We start from the raw sequence: 7482 nt of genomic DNA, 5'->3' as shown, positions 1-7482 counted from the left end.
TAATCTTCACCTCCTTTCTGATCTTGGCTTTGTATCCAGAACAGGGAGCTTCCCATGGTGGTGCTGACTTGACCCCCTCCCCGCAAAATGTGACAAATCATGTATTCCCTCATTTATTTTTTGTTTTAAGTCAACATCCAAAAGCTTACATAAAAAGTTTAACTATGTAGTTAAAATAGAAACACTTTTCAGATTATTATAAATATTAAAAATTTTAAATAAAATTATTCGGTCTTGCCGGGCACGATGACTCACTCCTGTAATCCCAGCACTTTGGGAGGCCGAGGCGGGCGGATCACGAGGTCAGGAGATTGAGACCATCCTGGCTAACACCGTGAAACCCCGTCTCTACTAAAAATGCAAAAAACTAGCCGGGCGAGGTGGCGGGCACCAGTAGTCCCAGCTATGTGGGAGGCTGAGGCAGGAGAATGGCGTGAACCCGGGAGGCGGAGCTTGCAGTGAGCCAAGATCGTGCCACTGCACTCCAGCCTGGGCGACAAAGCGAGACTCCGTCTCAAAAAAATAAATAAATAAATAAATAAAAATAAAATTATTCGGTCACATGTTTACATTATATATCCAATGGTAAATAGTTGCCGTAAATATTTGCTATGCAATATCTCACATTTTAAAAATTGTAAACCAAACATATTCTTCTGTTTGTCGTTGTTGTTGTTGTTGTTGTTGTTGTTGTTGTTGGAGACAGGGTCCTGCCCTATCATCCAGGCTGGAGTGCAGTGACGTGATGATGGCTCACTGCAGCCTCAACCTTTCTGGGCTTAGGTGATCCTCCCATCTCAGCCTCCTGAGTAGCTGAGACTACAGGTATGTGCCACCATGCCTGGCTAATTTTTGTATTTTTAGTAGAGGTGAGGTTTCACCATTTGTCCAGCCTGGTTTTGAACTCCTGGGCTCAAGCCATCTGTCTGCCTCAGCCTCCCAAAGTGGTGGGATTGCAGGCGTGGACCACCAGACCCAGCCCAAATTCTTCTGTATAGCTGGAATTCTTATATTGTTTCCTTTTCATTTTAAAATTATACTTCTATTTCACTTCACCTGCCAAAATTTTCTTCAACAAAATGTGTTCAAAACATAATATTTTGTTGGAACTATTATGTTCTAGTTGTTGAGATTGTTCTGTATTAGGTTATAATGACCATTATTTTTAGTACATAATTGATGAAAATATAAAATATTACACATTCTGATATGACTTAAAAAAAAAACAGTACCAATACAGACAGCATCTTGGTTCATAAAACAACCTCAATGAATTTAAAAGAATTGGAATAATGCAGTGTATTCTCCAACCACAGTGGAATCAAAGAGAAATAAATAGCAGAAAGATAACAGAAAAATATAAAAACACTTCTAAATAATCCATGGGAAGAAAGGAAGTCTCAAGGGAAATCCAAAAATACATTGAACTGGAAAAAAAAATGAAAGTACTGCATATCAAATGTTATGGAACAGAGCTAGGCAGTGCTGAAAGGAAAATATGTAGCCACAAATACTTATATTAGAAAAGAGGAACAGTCTCAAATCAAAAACCGAATACCCTACCTCAAGAACCTGGAAAATAAAGGGCATAATAAACCCAAGGGCAAGCAGAAGGAAAGAAACACTAAAGATAAGAACAGAAATCAATAAAATTTAAAAACAGAAAAGCAATAGATAAAAATCTGAAACAAAGAGCTGGTTATTTGAGAAGATCAATAAAATTGGCATACTTCCAGCAAGACTGACACAGAAAAGAGAAAAGACACAAATGACCAGTATCAGGAATGAAACAGGAGATATCACTACAGACCCTGAAGGTGTCTAAATGATGATACACGAATGCTACAAAAAACTACTCTCATACATTTAACAACTTAGATGAGATGGACTAATTCCTCAAAAAACACACACTATCACAGTTCACCCAAAATGAAATGGATCATCAGAATAACTCTATAACCATTTAGCAAATTAAATTCACAATTTTAAAACTACCACAACACAAATCTGCAGTCCAGATGTGTTTCACTGGAGAACTCTACCAACCTTTAGACAGGAATTAATGCCAATTTTATACCATCTGTTGCAGAAAACTGAAGAGGAAGAGTTTGGCAGATTTTATGAAGCGAATGTTACGCTGATACTGAAACCAGAAAGAGACGCTACACAAAAGGAAGGCAGGAAAGGAAGGAGGGAGGGAGGGAAGGAGGGAGAGAGGGAGGGAGGGAAGGAGGGAGAGAGGGAGGGAGAAAGGGAAGAAAAGAAAGAAAAGGAAGCTACAGACCAATACATCTCATAAATATAGACACAAAAATCATTGATAAAATACTAGCAAATAGAATTTGGGCAATATGTAAAAAGAATTATACACCATGCCAATGGGATCTATTTCAGGGAAGCAAGGCTGGCTTGATATTTTAAAATCTTAATGTAATCAATCATATTAACAAGCTAAAAAAGAAAAATTACATGACTATATCAACCGATGGGGAAAAAAAGCATTTGACAAAATTCACCATCCATTTATGATAAAAAACGCTCAGAAAAAATTCCCGTTATTGGTCATTTGTGTCTTTTCTCTTTTCTTTGTCAGTCTTGCTGGAATAGAGAGGAACTTCCTCAACTTGGATATCTACAAAAATCTGTAGCTAACATTATACTTAAAGGTAAATGACCAAATGTTTTCCCTCTAAGTCAACATAGTGCTGGAAGTTCTAGCTAAGGCAAAAAAGGAAATAAAAAGAATACAGATTAAAAAAAAAAAAAAAAAAGAAAACTATATTGCAGATGCCATGATTCTCTATGAAGAAAATTCCAAGGAATCTTAAAAAAAATTCTAGATCTAGTAAGTATGTTTAGCAAGTTTGAAGGATACGAGGTAAACATACAAAAGTCAATCAATTGTATTCCTATATTCTGGCACCAAGTATGTGGACACGAAAATTAATTACAATACCATGTACAATTGTTCAAAAAAGTACTTAAATCTAACAAAGCATATATAGGATTTTTTTTACACCAAAAGCCACACAGTGCTGAAGAAATCAATCAGAGCTGTATAAATGAAGAGATATACTGTGTTTATGTATTGAAAGATTTAACTAATGAGTGTGGTGGTTCACTCCTGTAATCCTAGCACCTTGGGAGACTGAGGTTGGGGGATCGCTTGAAGTCAGGAGTTGGAGACCAGCTGAGGCAACAGTGAGACCCTCTCTTATGCACCTTCAACACTAGCTACTTAGGAGCCTGAGTTGGGAGTATTGCTTAAGCCCAAAAGGTTGAAGCTGCAGTGAGCTATGACTGCATCATTGCATTCCAGCCTGGGTAACAGAATGAGACCCTGTCTCTAAATTTTAAAAATAAACAAAAAAGATTTAACATAGGCTGGGCATGGTGGCTCATACGTGTAATCCCAGCACTTTGGAAGGCTGAGGCAGGTGGATCAATTGAGTCCAGGAGTTCAAGACCAGCCTGGTCAACATGGCAAAAACCCATCTCTACTAAAAGTACAAAAATAAGCCTGGCATGGTGGCAGGCACCTGTAATCCCAGATAGGGGAGGCTGAGGCAGGAGAATCGCTTGAACCCAGGAGGCAGAGGTTGCAGTGAGCAGAGATCGCGCCACTGCACTCTAGTCTGGGCGACAGAGCAAGACTCTGTCTAAAAAAAAAAAAAGATTATACATAATAAATATGTCAATTCTCCCCAAATTGATATACATGTACAGCACAGTTCTTATTAAAAATCCCAGCAAAATTTTTGGTAAATATACACCAGAGTATTCTAAATTTTATACTTTAAGGCAGACGAGCTAGAACTGCCACAACAATTTGAAAGATAAATTGGGAGAAATTAGTCTACCTGATTTCAAGACTTATTTTACAGCTACAATAAAATAAGATTGTGTGGTAGAAGAAAAGACGTATGGACCAATACAACAGAATAGAGAACCTAGAAATAGCTCCACACAAATGACCCCAAATGCTTCTTGACAAAGGTACCAAAGGAATTAGTGGAGGAAAGATAACCTTTTCTTTCTTTTCCTTTTTTTTTTTTTTTTGAGATGGAGTTTTCTCTTGTTACCCAGGTGGGAGTGCAATGGCGCAATCTCGGCTGGCCTCAACCTCTGCCTCCTGGATTCAAGCGATTCTCCTGCCTCAGCCTCCTGAGTAGCTGGGATTATGGGTACGTGCCACCATGCCTGGCTAATTTTGTATTTTTAGTAGAGACAGTGCTGCTTCATGTTGATCAGGCTGGTTTCGAACTCCTGACCTCAGGTGATTTGCCTGCTTTAGCATCCCAAAGTGCTGGGATTACAGACGTGAGCCACCGCACCCGGTCGAAAAATAGCCTTTTCTATAAATGGTTTTGAAGCAATTAAACATCCACAGACAAACAAAATACAGAAGAATTCTTTTAAAATCCCTCAAGTCTCATACCTTATGCAAAAGTTAACTCAAAATGGGTCAAGATTTAAATGTAAAATGTAAAGCTGTAAAATTTATCATCAGGGCCAGGCACGGTGGCTCACACTTGTAATTCCAGCACTTAGGGAGGCTGGATCGGGCCCATCATGAGGTCAGGCGATTGAGACCATCCTGACTAACATGGTGAAAGCCCATCTCCACTAAAAACACAAAAATTAGCCGGGCGTGGTGGCATGCTCGTGTAGTCCCAGTTACTCGGGAGGCTGAGATAGGAGAATCACTTGAACACAGAAGGTGGAGGCTGCAGTGAGCCAAGATTGGGCCACTGCACTCCAGCCTGGGCAACAGAGTAAGACGCTGTCTCAAAAAAAAAAAAATCAAACAAAAAAAAAATCAGGATTTAGGCATAAGCAAAGAGTTCTTAGCCTTAACACCAAAAGCTTTTACTCTGCAAAAGACTGTTAAGAGGATGAGAAGTCAAGCTACAGAGAGAAAATATTTACAAGCCACATATCTGATAAAATACTCATATCTGGATTATATAAGGAACTCTGAAAACTCAGAAGGAAAAAATCAATCCAATTAAAAAATAAGCAAAAGACATGAAAAATATTCATTAAAGAGAATCTACAGATAGCAAATAAGTCCACGAAAAAATGATATCATTAGTCATTAGGGAAATGCAAAAAATTATAAGAGAGAATTACATGCCTATCAGAATAGCTGAAACAAAAATATTTGAATTAGCTCATTGAACTCGCCTGCAGCTCTTGGGGTTCCCGTGTGTTTCTTCATTGTTGGAGCCAGGCCTACATGCCAGCAACCATGTCGAAGAGACCTGCAGTTGGTATTGATCCTGACACCAGCTAGTCTTGTGTGGGTGTTTTCCAGCATGGAAAAGTAGAGATAATTGTCAATGATCAGGGAAACCAAACCACTCCCAGCTATGTCACCTTTAAGGACACTGAACAATTGATTGGTGATGCCACAAAGAATCAAGTTGCAATGCACCCGACCAACATGGTTTTTGATGCCAAACGTCTGATTGCACACAGATTTGATGGTGCTGTTGTCCAGTCTGAGATGAAGCATTGGCCGTTCATGGTGGTGAATGATGCTGGCAGGCCCAAGGTCCAAGTGGAACACAAGGGAGAGACCAAAAGCTTCTATCCAGAGAAGTTATCCTCTATGGCTCTGACAAATATGAAGGAAATTGCAGAAGCCTACTTTGGGAAGACTGTTACCCATGCTGTGGTCACAGTGCCAGCTTACTTTAATGATGCTCAGCATCAGGCTACCAAAGATGCTGGAACTATTGCTGGTCTCGATGTACTTAGAATTATTAGTGAGCCAACTGCTGCTGCTTTTGCTTACGGCTTAGACAAAAGGTTGGAGCAGAAAGAAATGTGATGATCTTTGACCTAGGAGGTGGCACTTTTGATGTGTCAATCTTCACTATTGAGGTCTTTGAGGTCAAATCTACAGCTAGAGATACCCATTTGGGTGGAGAAGATTTTGACAACTGAATGGTCAACCATTTTATTGCTGAGTTCAAGCACAAGCATAAGAAGGACATCAGTGAGAACAAGAGAGCTATAAGATGCCTCCGTACTGCTTGTGAACGTACTAAGCATACTCTCTCTTCCAGCACCCAGGCCATATTGAGATCGATTCTATGTCTGAAGGAATCAACTTCTATACCTCCATTACCCATGCCCGATTTGAAGAACTGAATGCTGACCTGTTCCATGGCACCCTGGACCCAGTAGAGAAAGCCCTTCGAGATGCCAAACTAGACAAGTCACAGATCCATGTTATTGTCCTGCCTGGTGGTTCTACTTGTATGGCCAAGATTTCAGAAGCTTCTCCGAGACTTCTTCAGTGGGAAAGAACTGAATAAGGGCATCAACCCTGATGAAGCTGTTACATATGGTATAGCTGTCCATTCTGTCTGGAGACAAGTCTGAAAATGTTCAAGATTTGCTGCTCTTTGATGTTACTCCTCTTTCCCTTGGTATTGAAACGGCTGGTGGAGTCATGACCATCCTCCTCAAGTGTAATAGTACCATTCTTACCAAGCAGACACAGATCCTCACTACCTATTCTGACAACCAACCTGGTGTGCTTATTCAGGTTTATGAAGGTGAGCGTGCCATGACCAAGGATAACAACCCGCTTGGTAAGTTTGAACTCACAGGCATACCTTCTGCACTCCGAGGTGTTCCTCAGATTGAAGTCACTTTTGACATTGATGTCAATGGCATCCTCAGTGTCTCTGCTGTGGACAAGAGTATAGGAAAAGAGAATAAGATTACTATCACTAATGACGAAGGCTGTTTGAGCAAGGAAGACTTTGAACGTATGTCCAGGAAGCTGAGAAGTACAGAGCTGAAGATGAAAAGCAGAGGGACAAAGTGTCATCCAAGAATTCACTTGAGTCCTATGCATTCAACATGAAAGCAACTGTCGAAGATGAGAAACTTCAAGGCAAGATTAACGATGAGGACAAACAGAAGATTCGGGACAAGTGTAATGAAATTATCGACTGGCTCGATAGGAATCAGACTGTGGAGGAGGAAGAATTTGAAGATCAGCAGAAAGAGCTGGAGGAAGTCTGCAACCCCATCATCACCAAGCTGTACCAGAGTGCAGGAGACATGCCAGGAGGAATGCCTGGGGGATTCCCTGGTGGTGGAGCTCCTCCCTCTGGTGGTGCTTCCTCAGGGCCCACCATGGAAGAGGTTGATTAAGCCAACCCAAGTATAGATGTAGCATTGTTCCACACATGTAAAACATTGAAGGATCTAAATTTGTAGCAAATTCTGTGGTGGTTTAAAAAAGTTCAGCTGCTGTATAGTAAGTTACTGGGCATTCTCAATGTTTGAATATGGAACACATGCACAGGGGAAAGAAATAACATCGCACTTCATAAACACTGTATTGTAAGTGGGAAATGCAATGTCTTAAATATAACTATTTAAAATTGGCACAATAAAATATTTGAATTAAAATGCAAGAATGTTTCTTCTCACCACTCCTATTTATCATCATACTGA

General features: G+C 40.1%; 1 pseudogene; it reads left to right on the top strand.

Annotated features, from left to right (window-relative positions):
* Window positions 1–5251: 5251 nt before the first annotated feature.
* LOC108524216 (heat shock cognate 71 kDa protein pseudogene) lies at window positions 5252–7186 on the top strand (annotated as a pseudogene).
* The last annotated feature ends 296 nt before the right edge of the window (window positions 7187–7482 follow it).

This window comes from Rhinopithecus bieti, unplaced genomic scaffold, assembly GCF_001698545.2.
Source record: "Rhinopithecus bieti isolate Rb0 unplaced genomic scaffold, ASM169854v2 scaffold_81889, whole genome shotgun sequence".
Lineage (NCBI taxonomy): Eukaryota > Metazoa > Chordata > Mammalia > Primates > Cercopithecidae > Rhinopithecus > Rhinopithecus bieti.
This window is presented reverse-complemented; position numbering and strand designations above follow the sequence as displayed.